Below are 16,553 nucleotides of genomic sequence, written 5' to 3'. Positions count from 1 at the left end.
GGGACATGCATCACAGTAATGGCAGCTTGTTTACTTTTGCCTCCAACACAGATGATGATGATGATATCGGTCTGTGAAAATTTTAATAATTGTACACACATATACCGAACTTCCTGTGTTTGGAGATGTTTAGCCTGTGATTTTTGGTTGGTCTGGGCTATGACTGTGTCAACAACCTCTCTCAAAGTATAACATTACTAATAACGGACGCTCACACATTGACTCAGTCTTTGTTTCAACATCAGAGGGATGACAAGAACATGGAAAGCTGCCAGTGATTTTAAGCTCCACACAAAATCAATATTAAAGCCCTTAAATGCAATTCGACACAACAACATAACACCATAAAATAATCTTGGCCTACAGCAGCAGTGATGCACAGCACCGCCATTACTACCAATAAAACATTACTTATAACAACACACTGCTTGTAAAGGAAGAACAGGATCAGAGCAGTCACAGTATGGCTTTTAATAATAATTTGCTGGAAAAATGTTGATATTTATTTTTGAAAAGGAGGATTTCACAGTGGTCGCTCATGTGTTCAATCTGACAGTCCATGGATAAATTCATTTTTAGCAGTGTTGCCTTTTCTGCCCCATGAGGCTTCATGAAATAGGTCTCATTTCTTTTGTCTGTGTTATAAGCTTAGTGGTAGATATCGCAGTCAGTGAGGGGAAACAATGAGGGTTTTGCTATTAAGTTAGATGATTTTTTTCTCACCAGTAGTGGGATGAATGTCTGTATAAGCAGATGTGGGTGCACAGTGTCAAATCCCCTGAAAAAAGACACTTTTGCCCCCAGCAAAAACGCTCCACCACCCCTGCTCTCTCATCATCAACACCACTCTCTAGTACTTTTTAAAAATTTTTATTCCCAGCTGTCGACCCCCAGAACCATCACAACGTATCACCCTACCAGAGGCAACAACAAACTGTTGGGCTCCACGGCCTATCAAGGTGAATCTGGGCAACGCACCAGTTTCTCAACTATAACTTTCCACTTAATGCTGAACTGTAGGGCTGGCTATACCATTACATTTCACACAGGAGTGGCATGCAACCAGCTTAGTTGTGTGCAATTGTGTTGATGGACAAGACCAATGACTAACTTGAATGTTAAATCAAGCTGAGCTCAATAATATATATTTTTATCCTACTATTATGTTGAACCATGCCTGTAGATGCTTCTGCTGTGCCACGCAGCAGAAGAATCCACCACTTTCCTAATTGAATATCACAGCTGTACTCAACACAAGAGGGCAAATCTATGTTATCTCAATTAATGGGAGTTGTTGAAAGAATGTGATATTTTATTCATGGATACATCATTTCTAAAGTTCTCCTTTTGCTCCACAGTGTGGCCTGGCTGAAGGGTCAGAGTTTAATTGCCTTGCTCAAGCACACTACAGCAAAGGCACATGCTCACCAGGACCAGCAGGATCTTAAACTCAAGGACAGCCTTCTCACTGTATGGCCCTGCTGCCCATGAGGCACATGTGTCACACACTGGCTGTACTGTCTATAATTAGTGTATGCATGCATGATTTCAAATGAAAGATTTCCCTGATTCACAATGAGCTGTCATGACCGATTACCATGGTGTCATATAACAGTTAAAAGCTGGCTGACTAACCCTCACATTCCTTGGCAAGGTCCTGATGTCAATTTGTGAAAAAACTCTGGCAGGTCTTGAGAAGCTCCTTGACTCACAACAATCCTAATCTAGGGCCTAGAGGGAGGCAGGGACATGCTGAATGGATGCTGGAGTGGACTTGAGTGTGAGGTCACAAAAACTGTTAACCGTCCAGGCTCTTGGCTCACTGCAGTATGTCATAGTTCTGTACCCACCACTGCCATTTTATTTCCCAGTGGCCTCAATTTGTCAAAAGGGATTCTATGCGTATCTGGACTTCCCCTCATAACTGAGGGCAGTCTAGTTGTGAGAGGGAGAGAGACCTAAACAGCTGCAGTGAAACTACTCTAATGCTAACATCCCTCTACTTAAGACAGAATAATCACTGTTAGACAACTGCGTTTCCTCTGCCCCCTCCCTCTCCCACTCTCTAAGTTGCTTCAGGGGGTTGGTGTGTCATGCCCAGCATAAATAGAAAACAGCATTTCCATCTGTCTGGTAAACAAGCTGGCTAAGCTGTCACCTCAGTTCACCCTATTTGGATATTTCCCATATTCAGATGCTTTACGCTCCACACAAGCATTTATCAAATCAAGCCGTAGTGTTAATTCCATCAAAAAGAAACCGCTATGTTTAAATGTGCATTTTAATGGAACAGAGCACAATGGAGTGCCAGGACTAGCAAAGGGGCAGACACTATTCATCTCACTTGAATTGAAATAGAAAATGTTAATCTTTGATAGAAATAAAAATTTAAACATAGTTCAAACACTCAGAATCAGCAAATTCACTTTCATGTGTCACTTATTTACTGCGACTTGAGAGCCTTTGAATGACTTTCCTTTGATGCATTGCGCGATGCTTTTCTCTGAGTCCAGAGGTAATACAAAGAGATCAACATGATCAGGATTAATTAGCACAGATGCTGACATTTCCGGATCATATTTATAATGCTTGATGTTTACTCTTTTTTAGAATTGCTAGCAGTTTGCTTTTTTAAAATCCTAAACATCTCCCGCACAATCTTTTATTTTACACCTAAAATAATTAAAATGGCCCAAAATGCCACAAGTCTCAAAAGTCAATCACTGTACCGAAAGGACAGCACTAATTATATTATTTTTTATAATAATATATATTATTATTATTCATTATTACCCCCCATCTCTATCTATCTATCTTTCTATGTCCCAAAGGGTATTTTTACAATAAGTCCAGTTAAAAAATACAATGTACTACTACAGGAAAACATCTTTGAAATGTTGCACAGAGAAATGAAAAATAAAAAATGGTTTAAATATTGTAGCAAAGAAAATTAGCTAATGCACACACGTAATCACAAATACTGCAAGTCAAAGGTTTATTACAACTGGATTTTGTTTAATTTATGCAGCCACATTTTCTCAGCGCCATTGCACCTTTTGTTCCTTTTTCTAATAGCTGATTATGAAATTGAAAGTTATTCAACACCTGAAAAGGTTCCAGCTGAGATGGGAGTCAGCTGTGATTGGACTATTTATGCTGTTTCACCCAGCACTTTGTGTCTATAATTGTGTGAATATTTAAAAAAAAACAAAACAAAAAAAAACACTTTGAATTATAAATGCTTGTGAAAATGTATTGAAAAAAGCTGTCCTATTAATGCTATGCATACAACTTAAATGTGTACGAACAACAACTACAGACTCCTGGCCATCATTATATTATTATATTATTAACATTCGCCATAGAAGGCATGTGGCAATATTGACAATAAACGTGACATTTAAAAAGTGAAACATTGATATTGTGTAAATGATACACACCATAATTTAATGGTGGCAGATGTTAGGCCTTGTGGTTCTTTAGTTTATCAGTTCATCTGGTTCTTTTTGTACACTTTTGTACAGCTGTGTTTTTACACACTCTCCACCTCCCCACAGTTGTATTTTAGTGTAATTCATTTGCCAAAAAAGAGACAAAACAGACAATTAACAAAGGTAAAGATTCATTTGATTGATACCATTATCATTATTATTATTATTTTCAAATTTTGACAAATTGATTTCAGCTATGATATTCATGTATTGAAAATCTGGTATCGTGACAACCCACTTGATAACTTCTTTCATTGAAAAAATTGTCAATGAAATCTGTTCTTCACTCTATGCTTGCTCTATGCTCGCATAGTTTGCTAATATAAAACATTCAACAGATATTGGAGAATTGGACAAAACTGGACCAACTGACTGGTGTCAAATCAGTGATCAACAATGAGTTCTTAATCCTGTGATCCCACGAGTCACCACTATAAGACTCATACATAATTCTGCACAATGCTTGCACACACAGATACATTCATGGGCACGCATACACACAGGCACACACGCGCACACACACACGCACACACACACAGAGGCAAAAAGACAGAGACAGATACACACCTCTTGCCTCCTGTCAAATTAGTTTACAGCTTCATAAACGAGGCACAAATAAGCAGTGATACAAGCAGCAAGAGCTGTAAAAACCGACAGCTGTGTTGATATCTCTGTCGGGAGGGATAGAAACGACTCCACTGCAGACATGACACTCTTCTCTTTGCACAACTTATTAGCCAAAGTAATCACTTAACAATGCTGCAGGTAATCACTGCAGACAGGATCATATGGTCACCCATTTCAGATGTAGCCTGTTAGGACATGACCTGAATTTGAAAACTATCACAATCAATGTATTGCCCCTCCAAAACAAAAGAACAGCAAAACTGTTTGCTTTCAGGATACCAATTGTGTAATGCAAAGAGGAACTTTATTTAATTTTGTTTGTTGGGGAAAAATCAGCATGTTGCACGTGCATTTCCTCTCGACACCAGAGTAATTTTTGCCATGTGAAATCAAATCTATTTCTCATTACAGAAGCAGTGTTTGAAAGGTGCAGTGTTGCATATCCATGAGACAATGTCGGACTGTTTTGAATCAAAGTCATTGTCTGATATTTGCTTTCTGAGATTAAAGGAACAAAAAAAAAACTAACTTCTAAAAAGACTAACTTTTTGAATGCCAAGCTGCATAGCCTCAGTGTAAGGAAGCCTTTTGTCTTAGGTTAAATTATGTGAACAAGCAAATGTGAGTTAAAGATCATAAGTTCTTCTGTTTCAACAGCAGCACAGCAGAGGTCAATCCTCAAATACCAAAACAAACTACAGTTTACTATCATACCATCAGTGTTATCAGCCTGAGGATCTCAGATATTCTCCCCAGTGGGCTGGATTCATAGTGAGATTAATGCAGGACTTAAGTGGGTCAGAGGAATATGAGTGTCCTGCCTTTTATTTTCTTTTTTTTTGATAAAAGATGTTCCATCCAGTCTAGATAGGAAAGACACTCTCATATGCCTCATACTGAACAGTGAGGAAGGAAACCTGTGTAAAAGGAGCTCTCACTTACTCCCAAAATAGAAGTTTGCTGTTGCTGCAGATAAGGTGTCACAAAACAGCACTCAATTTTGTTTCCATGGTGGCCCCGTATCTTCTGAAAGACACGATGTCGAGCCACTTCTGTTAACATCACATTTATTTCTCTGTTGACCTTTCTCACAGCAGGGATAACTTCTTGAGAGCAACTTTTGTTGTTCCAGCTCTAAATATTTCCAGATGCTACACTGTGTTGTCCATTAACTACATCTAGTACTAAGTGCTCAGCGCAGACATCCTATCAACCCAAACCTACAATGAACCTTCAGCCTTGTCAGATACTGACTCTAGTATCAAACTTAAGATGCAAACACATCTATATTTGTATTTTTTTAACAGTTCCAAACAGCAAATAGCTTTTGGTCATTTCACTCCGAAAGCAGAATGAGGCAACAGAATTTATGAGGCAATGTGCTTTGATCTTGGTGTGTTGTCCTCATTTTACAGGAAACACCTGCCTCAAACACATTTAGGGAGATTAGGAGTGAGCTTGTTATCTTTCTGCTCCATGCTTGTGTCTTTTACAGGACTGGAATTTCAATGCAGGACCAGACACTGTGAAACTGTTTCCACAACCGGCAGAACACAGACGTCGTTCATTTGTTGCTGAAATGTTGTTCAGCTACATCTGGGACCTGCTCACGGTGATAAATCTGACCTACGCTGTTGTGAAGGTAAAGTGATGCTGAATCTTTAAAGACCAACAGGTTAGCAGCAGTTAAAGTCCAATTAAAAAGTTATACTCTGCACAACTCCACAGGAATGAATAAAAACAATAAAACCCTGATTCATTCAAATGCATTTTCTAGGTAAAGATGCTTATTTCTATCTGATTTAATCAAGTGTTTGTTCAAAATTGAGTTTCATTTGGTGATTCTAGCATCCATGCCTCATCAAAAATAACTCAAAGAACAATGAACATGCATCACCATTTTCATCTTTAAAAGATTCCTTGAATGCTCAAGGTATCTGCGGAGGGATTTTTCTGCAGGAAGGAGCATTACTCCTCACAATCATAAAGTTTGCACTGAATAAATACTTGGAGCTCACAACATTGTCTTATTGATGTGCAGAATATACATGGGTAGGCGGAAAATCCCAAACCAAATTTCAGTGAGACGGATTGTGATCTCATCATCAAGGAAAGGCGATGGCTGAGATTGATTGTGCTGCGTCTTTTACAGGAAAAAAAAATGTGTTCTCTTGGCAGCCCACATTGTGGATTTCTCATAGGAAAATCATTCTTTGCTCTGAAAACAATACATCTATGGCTGTGTACATTTGCTCCAGGCTAGTGTGTGTCAGCCAGCAATCTTTAAAGTGTGTAGTGGTGTTTTATGGTGTTAGTTTGACAGAGGTGTAGTTAAACCTGCTGCCAAATTTGCTGACCTATAAAACACACTGTCTGTTTCTTAAAGTTATTTATTGTCTGCCATTATCTTCTTGTAAAATGTACACACACCACACACACCTCCCACTGTCACCACACAGAGTATATAAGCAAGCTGGAAAAGACAAAAGTAAAGGGCAAAGTATCAGAGGAGCATAAACAATCAGCTATCTCATTCCTGCAGCCTATCTGTCAGTCTTATCTGTGTCTCCCAACTACAACGATGTAAATGATATCTCACTGGACCCTGCCAATAGTTAGAGCACATCAGCTGAACAAGGCCCATGCTTTATAGATCTCATTTGATTTTCACTGCTGATAGTGGATGCGGCAATTTATGCCAGTGCTCATTCAAGTAGATGGAGATCAAAGAACCTCGTCCTACCCCTCCCTTCACTCCCATCTCTGGTTTCATCAGATCTGCAACAGGACTCCTTACAGAGGCTTTCTGATTCACCTACTGAATCATCAGGGTCAAAATCCATTTCTTCAGAGTAAATGTGCACTGAAAAGCTGAAGTTTAAAAGAAATTTGCATGTATTTACATGTTTATCAAGCAAAAATTACCTCTTCCGATCTTTCCTGATCAGACCTGATTGTATAAAAAAAAATGTAGTGTAACATATAATTTTCCTCTCTTGAATGTGCAAGGACAGACTGAGCAATCATTAGCATTTTCAGGTGTTCCTGAGCTGTGTATTGCCTCACACAGACAAAGATGCATTCACAGTGCAGCTAAGGGCAAGGTTATTCAGTCTTGAATATCAGTTTAGGTGAAAAAAGGGAAACGGGAGACATTCCCAAATCAATTTTTGCTTTCACGTTTCATTTATGAGTAACATCTATCTATAATAGATTGAGCACAAATTGGTATACTTTATTTATTAGCCAATTTGTTTTGAATTATCCCTGACAGTCTATTCATTATTGCTGTTTTGTTTTAACAATTCGGCTGCACTGTAAGAAAATTAGATATTACTGCAAACAGCTTTCACTAAGGAGTTAATAGCACATCCACTCCAAACAACTGAAGAGACATATTTAACAGTGCTAGTCAGTGCTACTCTAATTTTCTTTTTACAGAAAACCAATATTCCTTTTTTGAAACAAAGAGATGCTAGCAGCGTTTGTGGCAGGTAATATTATAAGACTCAGACCAGATTTGTTAACATTTGAAATAGGAATCAATCAATCAATCAATCAATCAATCAAAGTACTTTAATGATCCCAAACTGGGAAATTGTTGCGTTGCAGCAGCAGCATAACTTACAATATGTACAATTTATTATTATTTATTTAAACTGATTTATTATAAAGGGTGATGGCTTGTGGCAGGAATGATTTCCTGTATCTGTCCCTTCGACAGCGGAGCTGTAGCAGTCTGTTGGAGAAGGAAGTCCGCTAAATGAAAATGCTATGTTAGATACATTATGAAGTATTGTAGGTAGCACATCATACACTGTACAATGTTCTATATCAGTGGTTCCAGCTTTCAAATGAAGCCTACTTATTACCAACCACCAAGCTAAGAGCCATCACTCTACATCTTACATGTTGCATGGTTTATACCATCTAAGTTCAACCGCAGTCAGTCAACTGCAGTGTCTGTCTGGTGAGAGGAGTGAAATTCTGCTATGAGTCTAGCAGCCTTGCTGTGTCATTTTAACAAGAGCTCATTACAGCTTCAGCACAACAAACCTAATTTCCTGAAGAAAGGAAATAAGGTGCAACAAAAAGCAGCAATGAGCGGTTTCTATGGGACCAGAAAACACAAACCTGGCAATTCTCTCCAGGTGTGTGTTGCAGTGGACGCACCAAATGTTCAACTGCATCAGACAGATTGTTATTAAACCTTTCAAAGTGACACTGCAATCAGTGAATATACATGAGCTGCGATTTGTTTCTACTTGTATGAAGGAAACACTGAAGGATGCATTGTAATGTTGCACTGTTGATATTATTATCTTATGCAACCGAGGAACAAAACAAATGGTCATCTATGACAGCATTCATAGAGGTACCATTAAATCCATATTCATATTAACAAAAACAAGGCCAAAGATGCAGAAAAATTATGTTCAACATTAGCCTAATTACTGAAATGGTGAATGATGCTGTAATTTATTAATAACTGTAAAAATATGCAGATGAATATTCATTAATGCCTTTGTGATGAAATAATAATAACGTCTGTGAAGTCTTTTACAGGCAGCCTCTGTTCTTCCTTAGAGCAGATGCTCAAGTACTTTAGTCAACAAAGCCTACCTCAGAAAGGGGAAAAACAAACAAATGTGCCAAATGTTTGATCTGATCTTCAATAGGAGAGCTTATAGAAAGCAGAGACTGTGCATCAGACAATGTGCAGCCAAAGAGTCTCACTGGACAGCAGAAAAGCTGCTCCAAAATACCATGCGGTGAGGTAATTCACAGAGCACTGATGAAGACAAGGCACCATGATTTAGCTTCCCATTAGCACACATATGCACACACCGTCATCTCTGCACACAAACACACTCACACACAGTCATTTTTCAGCATTATTCGGTTGGAGAAATTGCACCCTGAGCAAACGATACAAAAAAGCACTTTTTGATCGCTGTAAATACAGCAGTTGGAGGCAGATAATAGCAGTGTTTTTCAGCTCTTAGTCGTCACTAAATGGAGCAACACTTTTTTTTTTATTTCTTGATTTCTAAAAAATAATAATAATAACAATGTGCCTATATAAAAAGAAAAAAGAATTCGTAGCACCAACATCAACAGTAAACTGTTAACGTTACCTTTGTGTTTATGGCTTGTATAGTTGAAATATGGAGCAGACTTACTCTGCTGTTTTCCAATTTCCACTGATGCTTCAGACCTATTTTCTTTCTTTAGATACAAACTTTTTTATCTCACACCTACTTCAAGCAACACCTGAATAAAGATAGAAGATAAAAATGGAAACAACACAAAAAATGGAAGAATGATTTATTTGTTTTTCTGTTTGTAAGTGTGAAGAAAAGCTTGTATTTGACTTTCAGGTCTTTCTCTGAACTTGGTCTGCAGTGTCATATACAGCTCAACCTTTTCAAATGTCAGTTGCATCCTGTAAACCACAGTCAAATAAGAATTCAGTAGCAGTGTTATTGTTTTCATACACAATGATTGTTTTGCTTCTGGTTCATCTTGAATAAATTATGGGTTCTTGTGATTATAGTTGCAAACAAAGTTTTAGGTGTACTATGATTATTTGCATGCTGGTGTTCATTACTGTAAAAACACACAAACATGTAGCAAGAACATGTTTGGTAGATCTATTCAAAAGAGTGAGGCAAACAACATTTTTTTCTTTTTTTAAATTATGGATGTTATACTAAATTTTTAGAAGCCAATTACAACTAGTGGATATATCATGGGCTGAACTGAAGCCATAGACAGGGCTTGCTTAATTTTTCTATAATCAACCAAACCACAACCTTCACCTACACCCTTAACCATGCCAGGATGTTTCCCTTATCTGCCCTTTTGTCATTGTTATTACAGCGTCTTAGTAGCTTAAACTTAAGTACACAAGGGAGACAAGACGTAAAAACCAGTCCTTTGCTTCATACTGTATGCCTACAATAGACCCTGACCACCGCTCTATGACTTATTTGCATAGCAAGAACATAGCACTTCATGGACTACAAAATGACATGCCACTGAACAGTTTTGCAGTATTAAAGTGTAAATTGTAGGAGAGGAGGTTGTAAATGAGGGAGAATACACGAGACAATGAGAAAAGAAAAACAAACTAGGAAATAAAAACAGAATTTAAATCTGACTTATAAGGTCAATTTTGCTTTAACACCACTTACTGACCATTGCACTCTGAAAAAATGCTAGCTATGACTAAGCCATGGGTCCATCGTAGCATCTCTCAAAGTTTCATACCTGCACAGTTCTCTTTCTCCTGACTTAGCCACAAACAAAAGCCTGTTATTCATATCTGAGCCCAAGGCTGTACCCCTTTCGTAACCCTGTGTCATGTTGTCAACAAACTAACATGTGAGGTCCCTGAAAATCCTGTCTTACAATGTCCTATCAGCACACCTGCTAGAGGGCATGTTGCAGCTGCAGACCTGAGAGACTCCCACTGCATGCCACATTTTAAAGCAGGATACAAAGCAGCTGAATAAAGGAGGAGGTCTGTGGTCTCACTGTTGAGGTGTGGTGACCCGTAGAACGTGTATCATAACTGATTTTCTTTTTTTATCCTCTTGGTTATCCTTTCCCGAAAGCTGTAAGTGATGTGTGGGCCAGGGCTTATCCAGACCCACATCTAGAAACCAGCCACTGCAAAGGGGCTTATGGAGATAATCAAGGGTCTTGATTCACTAACACCACCTAGACTAGGCTTATCAGGCTCTGCAGATGCTGCTACCAAAAGCTATCATTCTTCCGTTGGGTGTGTATCTTTTGTAATGAGAAACTTGACAGGAAATGGTTATTTCACTGTCCAATTTACACTGGTGTTAACCAGAACCTCAACCAACCTCAGTGATTTAAACATGGTAGGTACTGGACTGGATTTTAAATAATATAATTGGGTGGTTGGTATGGAACAAAGTCATTGTTATAGACATAACACTTTAAAATATAAGAACATCCAAAATATTAAAGCCTCCCTTTATTTTAACATGCAGTGTATGACATAGTTAATTATCCAATTAACCATATCTGACATGGTCGCATCCAGACTTAAATTCACAATTAAAAGCAGAATTCCTAATGCACATACAGTGTGCATTACATTTATCTAAATCCCCCTGTCAGCTGGCTTTCCACATTGGATTTAGACTGTGTGGATAGTTAATAAGTGTTCATGATTTTGTTTGCTAATATCTACACTGCTAACAATTCAACAGCAATTACAGTGAAATGAATTTGACAATGGATTTGAGTTGACATCCACAGTAATGAGCTTCCCGCATTTATGAAGAACTGATAACAGTTGTTTTTGCTAAATGTTTTGAAGGGAAAGGTACAAAGACGTTTTATGTGCTTGGTGCAGCATAATTCAAATAATAAACCTGCTCCTTGTCTGATTTTTGTTAATGCAATAGCGAAAGTCCTCTTTACCATGAATTCATTAACAACCCATTAAAGTCCAGTACAGCTCTGCTTCATTGTTCTTTGGCCATCATGTTGTCTCCTCAGTAAATACTGTAACTATGTCTTTTGAACTGTGACTCGGCACATAAGGAACATTTAATTAGGAAACCAAGGTGCTACCTGTCAGATTTTGTGGTAGCTGGCTACCTCCTGTTTTGAAGTGATTGCCATCAATGTGAATGTGGATTGTTAGTCAACATGATGCTTGTATACTGTACCTGACAATGGTGATTTCTGGCTTTTTAATTATATAAAGTCTTGAACATTTGAGGAAAAGTAGTATACTTTACTGCACTTTTAGTGGCATTTTTGCTCCTTTTATTCAACTTTGTTTTCACTCATGAATGGCCAGTTTTACTGTTGTAAAATAAATTTTATTGCTTTGATGCCAGTCCATCATCAACAAATCCCTTTTGCTTATAGGACCCAATTACTAAGTGTTAAAAATTTCCTGATGATGTTGGCTAAAATTTAATTCAGGGAAGAAGCACACACACGGTAAGCCACAGAAATAAATTCTTCTGCCAAGTAAAATCACACACTTGCAACATCACACAAGGCAAGGAGGAGATCCAGGCCAAAACTACTGTGATTATAGCCTCAAAAAACTGAGGAGAGTGGTGATTATAAAGATCATATTACAGGGCTTCACAGTGTCTCAGAACTTCCTTGCTGACTCGACTGGTCCCAAAATGAGACCGCAGCATTTGATCTTCCAGCCTAGAACATGCCGTGGGCATTAGCGGTAGGTTGTGATGTGAAAGTGAAGAGAGAATAGAGAAAGAGTTAGTGGATCTGCACAATAGAGCTCTGACTGTAATATTGTTTTACTATTTAAGCATCACTGAAGCATGTGAAAACAGTTTGTTCTGTTTCAGGATGGTGGTGTCCTCATGAAAAGAAGTATATCCTGAGTTGGGGGTTTATCTTTATCACACCAAAGGTTAACATCACCCAGTTAATTTCCTTTGGGCAGAGAGTTAAATTTGCTACAACAATGACACGAGATTTATAAAGGGTTCTGTGTGTAATCACTTTAATGAAAATATTAAATGGGAATGACATGAGGTCTAAGACTGGAGGCTCCGATGTCTCTGACTCACTGATGTAGACCAGGGCTCTGACTCCCTGCAGCCGTTTTGGTTCTCTCAAAGTACAAACTTTGGAAATAAAACATTGTTTTTCTCTTTAGTTTTTCACTTATATCTTGAATGCATAAAAATAGTGTCTTGGATTATTTCAGTTTAAACTATTTACAAAATATACAATTTTAATGCAACTCAGAAAATAAAGGGAACATTGCAAGCTTTTTTAGAAAGTTTTTATTTTATTTTTTTTAAACATAAGTTTTAAGTTTATAACCTAAATAATGTTTAATATATTTGCTATACTTGGTTCCTTCCCAAGCAGCAATTTACCTTGGTTACTGAGCGCTCAATTACTGCTCACTTGTCAGATTAAAAAAACATGACACGAAATCAAATGGCTAGCAACAGTTGATATACAAATATAGAATGAGCATTCAGTGGCCCAATGTGAAGAAAATTACTGCAAAATTCTAATTATATGCAAGCCTGGGAGTAAAAAAACAAAAAGAAAATATCATAAACTTGTAATCTAGTTCTACACTAGTGTCAGGTGCTTTATTTTAGCACAATGCAGCTATGAATTTAAATACTATGAATATTCACTTGTAGAGAGCAGTAATCACCGCAAATACTCATTCCAAGGGATTAGCAGCTTCTCATCACGAGTTACTTCCCACTGACAGCAAGCTGATCAAAGTACAGAAGCATGAATATTAAGCCAAAATGAACACACAATAGCTCTGCACGGAGAGCATTATCGAGAATTAATTATCACTTCAAGAAATCTGAGTAATCTGACCTATTTTCACTACTGCAATGACTTCTGGGATGACAACACCTCTTTCCACAGTTCTCACCCAGTAGATAGCAAGATAGCAATGTTATGCTTGTGATGTGCAAAATTATTTGTATAAGTATAACCCCGACAGAGGACTTAAAGGAAAGTCTGAAATGCCTTCTAGATATTTTTCTCCACAAAATGACTTCACAGGATCAATATGCTAACTGAGATAAGGACTGACCTTACACTGCAGGAGATGACAGGACCAAATTCATGTTAGAACAGACCACCACACTGTGGGAAACTGTTATACAAGTCTTTCCAATATTCTGCTACTCTATATGTGTTGTGCTATATGTTTTAGACAAGCAACATGAAACCTAGTTTTCCAGTTTAGGTATTGAGTGAGGATTGCAGTGATTTCATCTCCTGTCTGCACAAAACAGTACAATGGAAATGCTGAGACAAGGATGAATGACCTAATCTTATTATATTTTAAAAGGTTAGCCTTTTCTCCATCTCTTGGGCCCCTTGCCAGCTCTGGACCACCAGGTGCCCCATTTCCCCTTTTTAAGACAGGCAATGTGCCCTATTTTACAAGACATTTAGAAATGTCATAGTCATTAACAGTCAAAAATGTAACCTAATGTGTCTTTTTTTAGGGAAATAAAGAGAAACTAGTACACATGATGTGATATTGCAGATTTTACAGTACATTACTCAGTGAATTTTATAATTCATCTGTAACAGCCATTACTAGCCATCTTTATACAGCAAAAGCCATATCAAATCCAGCTTGGATAACATTGTAATTTGGCACACGCAATATTAGTGTTGTGGCAGGAGGCCAGCTTCAACCTATTTTTTCCTGAAGAATTCAATTTGGCATTATGCCACATGTGAACACTGCCTGTGAATTATAGTGTCCTTCCCTTGAGCAAATGTATAGACACAATCATTTATACCTGTAAATGGCTTTCTGGTGACACATTTCTGACCATGATTTGTGCTATGATGCTGTTGTCTAAGTCTGTGTTATGTAAGGTGAGCCAAAAAAATAAAAAAAAATAAAAAAAGAGAGAGAGAAGAGGGAAAAAAAGCCAACCACTATTCATTCTCTCCGGGTAGTAAAATTGCAATTTAGGTAACTCCCCCATCACCTCTGCAACTATTCCACACTAAAACTATCAAATATAAATTGTTCCTACTGCCTTAGTGAAAGGGTTGGGAATATAATTTCACGATGGATGATTCAGGGCTAATGTGTGGTGTGATGCACCTCAAGCCACAACAAATGTAGACAGAAGTGACATATCCATTATGCCTGTCTGAGGCAGAGAAGTGACCTTTGAAACTCATTCTGTTCCTGCACACGAATTAGAAAGGGGAGCACAAATTCCTCCTTTTACCAATTAAATCTTCTCCATGTTTGTGAGGTCCCACTCATCTAAATAATCATCCAACAGGTTTAATGTTATGATGAAATGCTGAAGAAAAAAAAGCAAACTATGCAACCCATTCTCATAAGCCAGTAACTGTTTGCTAATTCAGAGACATGCCGTAGTCTAAATCATATCCTATCTAGAGGAACGTGGGGGACAGATGCAGACCTAATGTGCATGCCAGAAAGGATAAAACCGATCAAAGCGAAACTGTCAAATCTCTGCATGAGGCTGCAGTGTGGATATCTTGACTCAAATGAATGTAAGTGAGCTGTTGTACTACCCTAAAAAAACAGTTTATCTTTTTTTATTTGCAACTGTCTTTCAAATTTACCATTTAATTGTGAGAGTTTCCACATAAATTAGATCCCTGGTGAGGTTGAATACAGTGCATATTAAATGGGAATCCCAAGAATGATATTTTGAGTGTGAACTTGGCTTGAGGTTTCACCACCAATTAAGAGAAAATCAGCCAACGCAGGGATTTGCTGCATTTAATCAGCTGACTTGAAGGGCTGGTTGTTTTGAATCGCAGAGGCAAGGCCAAGAGGTAATTTGACTAGACACACATAGGGCATGCTAATGACTGTGTGCGCTTCATTACCCCAGCCTGGAACTGCACTGCTGAAAAGAGTATTACTGAACAGATCTTTCTGTCATTGTACCTTTTGTATGACTTAAACTCCCCCCTACATCAACTTTCTCTTGAGTTTGGTGCATAATATTGTTTGCATATCTGAGGCCATGCAAATTTGATTTCCCAATTGTATTCTGAGAATGCCACCGCAATGCCATTACTACTGCCATCCCACTTCATTTACTAAGCCCTGACACGACAGTGATTCGTTGGAATGAGAGTCCCTGCTGAGGAGATGGAGATAACAGGATGATTCATAGTCTTTCAAAAGAGGTCACAGCTTCCTGTGCTTTTACGAGAGGAATTTGGGATTCCCTCAGTGCACGCAGTGAAGGGCAGCAAGCCAAGCATCCCAGTGGGCATACAAAATTAGTTGCGGTGTGGATCAGGAGCAAACACCTCAAAACTAATTATCCTGAACTCCAATTGCAAAGTCTAGTCTTATTGATAAGCATAAGTGGAATAAGTCTTTTTTCATATAAATTGCTCAAATCCAAATCTTAGTAATATTAGATATTATACCAAATATAGATAGATATAGATTAAGATAATATACCAAAAATAACAAATGTACTATAATAACAAATACATTTTAATGTTTGTAAGGATAACCATGACCACATAAGGAAAATTTAAAAGCAAGATATGAATTGTCCAGATAAGATGTGGAAATTCACTTCCAATAAAAAAAGGGGATGTGAAGGTTAAATGCAAGCTCTTCCCTCCATCCTCCTTGTCTCTAATTACTGGGCAAGAGCGTGAGAGAGCCGCGCTCCTGACTGCAGCTGCCTGGTGACTGCAGCAGAAACCAAATCTTCTCTGCTGTCTATTATAATGAAAGTGACCAGACCCTCAGGCACTCTGACAGTATTTCTGTAGGGAAAAGTGGGCTCTGCGACAGCTTCTAAGTTTAACCTATCCTTCTTGATGAGTTGAACACTGTCTTGATTTCTAGACCATAACCAAAGACAGCCATCAGGGTGTATGTTGACA

General features: G+C 38.1%; 1 protein-coding gene and 1 long non-coding RNA gene across 8 annotated transcripts in view; one reads left to right on the top strand and one right to left on the bottom strand.

Moving 5' to 3' along the window:
- The window catches only part of LOC139631643 (uncharacterized), a 36,378-nt gene extending 21,713 nt beyond the window's left edge, over positions 1-14,665 (top strand). For 2 of the 4 annotated variants that reach the window (XR_011693424.1, XR_011693421.1), the window contains one exon: positions 1,359-14,665. This is a non-coding gene — a long non-coding RNA (uncharacterized lncRNA). Of the gene's footprint in view, positions 1-880 lie in introns of all 4 variants that reach the window. The other 2 variants (XR_011693423.1, XR_011693422.1) reach the window with 2 other exon arrangements.
- Positions 1-16,553, bottom strand: part of lrfn1 (leucine rich repeat and fibronectin type III domain containing 1) — a 160,336-nt gene that overhangs the window by 132,195 nt on the left and 11,588 nt on the right. The window lies entirely within an intron of this gene.

The sequence above is a fragment of the Trachinotus anak genome, unplaced genomic scaffold (genome assembly GCF_046630095.1).
Source record: "Trachinotus anak isolate AG129_WGS33_773 ecotype Australia unplaced genomic scaffold, CSIRO_AGI_Tana_v1 ptg000014l, whole genome shotgun sequence".
NCBI lineage: Eukaryota > Metazoa > Chordata > Actinopteri > Carangiformes > Carangidae > Trachinotus > Trachinotus anak.
Note: the sequence above shows the minus strand (reverse complement) of the source record. Positions and strands in the feature narration are given on the sequence as shown.